Source organism: Carlito syrichta, unplaced genomic scaffold (assembly GCF_000164805.1).
Source record: "Carlito syrichta isolate Samal-C Ts95f unplaced genomic scaffold, Tarsius_syrichta-2.0.1 Scaffold115619, whole genome shotgun sequence".
Lineage (NCBI taxonomy): Eukaryota > Metazoa > Chordata > Mammalia > Primates > Tarsiidae > Carlito > Carlito syrichta.
The window spans coordinates 1-4,478 of NW_007059715.1; the positions used below are offsets into that span (position 1 = coordinate 1).

Below are 4,478 nucleotides of genomic sequence, written 5' to 3' on the forward strand. Positions count from 1 at the left end.
AGCTGGCGCCTCGGGGTGGCTGGGGTCCGACCGCCTTGGAGGGGCTCCGGCACTTGAGCGGGGTAGGAAGAACTGGGGAGGCGGGGCGTGCCCGCAGCGGGCGCGCGGGTCCCTTTTGTTCTTAGCATTTGCACGGTCCCAGGGCCGCGGCACAATGAAGGACGGGCTGGGGCCACGAGAATCCGCGACGGGGCCTGGCATCCCGCGCAGCGAGAGCCTGCGAGCCGAAAGCGAGCGGGAGGTCTTCGCGTTGGTGCAGCACTGACCATCTGGAAATACCGAGACGGACCGCCAGGGCCGGCCATCCACGCAGGTGTCGCTTCTGTTTTTGACCTAATCGTATATTTAAATCAACATTGTCGGAGATGGTCTTTGTTTTTCCGATTTTCCACTTATTAGCCAACAACTAGCGACGGGATCAATTAGACAGCTGTTATCTCTTGCCTTCGTTCTGCCAAGCTTTGAGAGCGGATACAATGTTGTAGCATTCAGAACGTGAAGACGGGTCTCTTCGGTTCCTTTTTCTCCTGGCAGACGAGACCACATGGGTGTGACCTGCGCAGGCTGAATCACAGGCCTTCATTCGCTTCCTGTTGACTCAGATAAGCTAGGAGGAGAAACTGGCAGCCAAAAGTAAATTTCTGCTTAAAGTCAAATCTCAATGTCTTCTGAAAGTTTTTCCGATCCCTTTACTTGTAGGTGGGAAGTGAATGCTTGATTATGAAGGTGGGTAAAGAACATGAAGTTGTTGAGAGGGAAGAAAAGCCGTGCCCCCAGGGGAGAGTCAGGTTTCTCCCATCTAGAGAAAGAGGGATGACATGGATGGCCCGGCCCTCTCTGGTCCCAGAGCTCTGGTCCTGGAGCTGAGGACAAACTAAGGACGTGGTACACAGCAGGAATCTGGCCAGTGCTGGAAGACGTTGTATTTTAAAGTTAAATCTAGACGTTTCCAAGATTAAAATCACTTGTATTAAACTGAAGAATAGGTAGCAAACTATTGCCTTTCAGTAGTGAAAATGTGAATTTAAGGTATTTTTTTTGCTGAGAAGCAGCATACTATAAAGAGCATGCTTGGGCTCCATTGTAAGTATCTTAGTTTCAACTCCACTGGCTAGGCCAGTGGCCATATCGTGCAATTTAAGGTGTAGGAATCTAGTTCCTTAAAATTGAGGACAATTCCTGCTTCACACGGTGGAGTTTGATCAGATGATGTATGTGACTGAGACCAGCAGTGAATCCAGTAGGCATTCTCTTGGGGAGTTGACTCGTCCTGGAGGGCCGTCCTTGTGGGATATTATGACATACACGTACATATTGGTTATAATGTTGGGGTGCTTGAAGCCTCAGGAAGCAGTCTCTCATCCTCCTGCCCTCCTTTCACCTGCTCCTTTTTCTCCCCAAGGCAGGAATCTTCCCCCACCCTTCTGTCTGGGAGCTGGCTATAAAGTTTGTTTTTAAGTCGGGGTCTCACTCTGTTGCCCAGACTGGCTAAAATTGATCCTCCCGCCTCGGCCTCCCAAAGTGCTGAGGTTATGATATTGAGCCACCAAGCCCAGCCTTAAAGAAGTTCTTTTACCTGCCTCTTCTGATTGTAGGTCATAAGACCCCTGTTTCTCCATACCTTGGAGACAGGAATACTGGCCAGGCCTTACAGTCTAGTTGTATTCGATTAGACCCTTTTTGTCCAAGCACATTTTTACCTGGTTGTCGATCATGCCTACCCAACAAAGTCTCTATAATAGGCCCAAGAAGAGAGGGTTCAGGGAGCTTCCAGATAGCTGAACACAGAGGTTCCTGGAGGGTGGCACACCCCTTTCCCCCTACGTCACCCTATGCATCTCTTCACTGCGTTTGTAAAATACTTTAGAATGCACCGGTAAACCTAAGTGTTGCCCTGAGTTCTGTGGGCCACTCTAGCAAGTTAGCTAAACCCAGAGGGAATTGTGAGAACCCCAGCTTGAATCAGGTCAGACAGAAGCTCCAGAGGGGCCTGGACTTGCAACTGGTGTCTGAAGCAGGGGCTGTTGTGGGGCCTGAGTCCTCTGCCTGGGGGATCTGAGGCTGCCTCCAGCTAGATAGTGTCAGAATTGGAGGACACCCAGCTGGTGTCTGCAGCAGAATTGCTTGGTGAGAGAGGACCCCCGACCCTCACATGTGGCTACAGAAATCTGTTGATAGTTGGGATGGTGTGAGAAGAGAAAGTGGTCTGAGTTGGCTTTTCCACAAACATCTTGTGATCCGTGCCAGAACATCTTCCTGAACTCAAGCTTGCCCTCTGGATCATTATGCCTTTGACCCAGTAACAAGTAACCCCCAAGCACAGAAAACGGTTGCTGAGGGAGGACACAGCTCCTGGAGCCAGCCATTCCACTGTGTTCGCTGGCCTGGTCAGGATGGGTAGGGAACTGCTAAGTTCAGTGGACTGGGGTGTCAGTAAGGTGAGGCTGCTGTTTTCTGCTTGGATTATTGGCCACAGAATCTGTTGTAGCTTAATGGTTTAATTCTCTCAAGCCACGTGGAGTCCCTGGGGGTGGGGAGGGGGATGTGTGTCAGCAAACCATACTGGAACCTTTTAAAGACAAGCTTTGGCCCTGGTGAAGAGGGTGAGATTACAGGTGTTGCCATTGATTGTGTGACTTAGCCTCTACCTGAAGCAGCAGTGTTCTCTCTCAGGACAATACAGATTTCCAGGGAAACCCACAGCCCCCGAATGTCAGATTCAAAGCAGACATACAGTACTCTGGACTTTATCTGTCCTTTCTAGAGCCTGACCAAGTGGAATTTTAAATTTATTCTATTCCTTCCCTCCAACTCCTACAATCTATTCGGCCTACCAGGGTAGCATATCACAGTTCCCCCGGATAAATCCTGGAAGAGAAAGCTGGCCTTTGGAATGAGGGATGATGAGGTAACAGTTGTGTGAAAAAAGAAGGCTTCACGGAGGGGGAGACAACTGAGCTAGGCTTGGAGATGGGTTAGGTTAGAGATGGTCGTGGGAAGGCCCTTCCAGGAATGGTGAACAAATCCTCAATTGTTTTCTGAATGCAACTGTGTATGTGGTTTCCCTTACTCCTGCAGAAGTCCTCAGCACTCAGAAGAAGGAGGGAGGCGCTCAAGGAGTCCTTGGTCACTCCACACCGGAAGTACTGCCTCAGCCAAGGTGACCGTCAGCCAGTGTAACCTTCAGCAATCCTTTTCTAGCCCAGAATGGTAGGGCTCACTGGACCAAGCCTCCTTAATGTGCTCTAATCCTATCCGCGAAGCCACTCCCTCGGAGGCCCTGGGCTTGGGCTCCCTAAGATACACATGGAACTGCAGGCCGATCCTATCCCCCAAGTCACCTGCCTGGCTGTCCTCTAGCACTTTGCATCCCAAGGAGATGGGAGCATCCTGACACAGGATATGGGATGGTTTGGGGGCGTCCATTGAGATTTGGAAGAGCCAGAAGGCATTAGTGAAGAGTAGATCAAGCACACCTCCCAGGAGCCCTCCTGCCGCAGTCCCAGGGGACTGCTTTCCCTGGCACCATTGTCCCCTCGCCACCTGTGTCTGCCCTTGCTCTCCAGCAGCTGGCTCACCTGACCCACTTAGCCCAGGACAGCTAGGATGATGAAGACTTTGGTAAAATACTTTTTGTGGGCAATGATTTAACTTAAAGAATGGCACCTCTTTAAGGTAAGGAGAGGTATGAAAAATCTGGGAAAGTCCTGCGCTCCAAAGGGGCCAGTGTTCCTTCAAATGAACTACAGCCTCCCTTATTCCCACCATCCTGGGAGAGGAAGGCTCCAGGGAACCTGTGTGACCTGTGAATCCTCCCATCCACCCCCAAATTGCTCCCAGAAGCTGAGACATTCCTCCAACCTCCATCTCGGAATCCATCCTGTGAGAAGCCAGTAAGAAGCCCAGTAATGACTCAGCACCAGCCTCTTTTCCCCTCTCCCCACCAGCCAGAACCAAGCAGGCTCCTCCCCGATGGATGGCCACATCCTCGCCACAGACTGAGTCATGGTCACACCCTGCCTGGATGGAAAATTACCAGGAGGGAAGGGGAAGGTTAAACTCGAGGAGTTTTTGATTTCTTGATCCAGCAATCATAGCCATGTGTGCTCTACCTGGAACTAAGAACATAGCTCTTTTCGTGACCCTAGCCCGAAGCCAGCAAGCCCACCACCAGATGAAGTGAGGCTGCTTCAGCCCAGGACTGTGTAAAAGGTGGGAGGCCACTGTCAACCTGTGGAGGCAGAATGTGTCACTGCCTTGCCCTGAGGGATGATGTCTTGTGGTTCACATAGGGGAAGGGGTGGCTCACATGGCGGGGAGAGGCAGTGGGAAGACTCCCTCAGGCCCCACTCAGCAAGGTTCCCTGCAAGGAAGGCATTGGGCTTGTGGCGTTTCAATTGTTTAATTAAAAGAATATACTTGCCGGGCTCGGTGGCTCAGCCTGTAATCCCAGCACTTTGGGAGGCCGAGGTGAGTGG

At 51.3% G+C, this 4,478-nt stretch overlaps 1 long non-coding RNA gene across 1 annotated transcript; it reads left to right on the plus strand.

Annotated features, from left to right (window-relative positions):
* Positions 1–26: 26 nt before the first annotated feature.
* On the plus strand, positions 27–656 carry LOC103275410. The gene is made up of 2 exons (XR_505309.1): positions 27–313; positions 535–656. It is a non-coding gene; the product is annotated as an uncharacterized LOC103275410 (long non-coding RNA).
* The last annotated feature ends 3,822 nt before the right edge of the window (positions 657–4,478 follow it).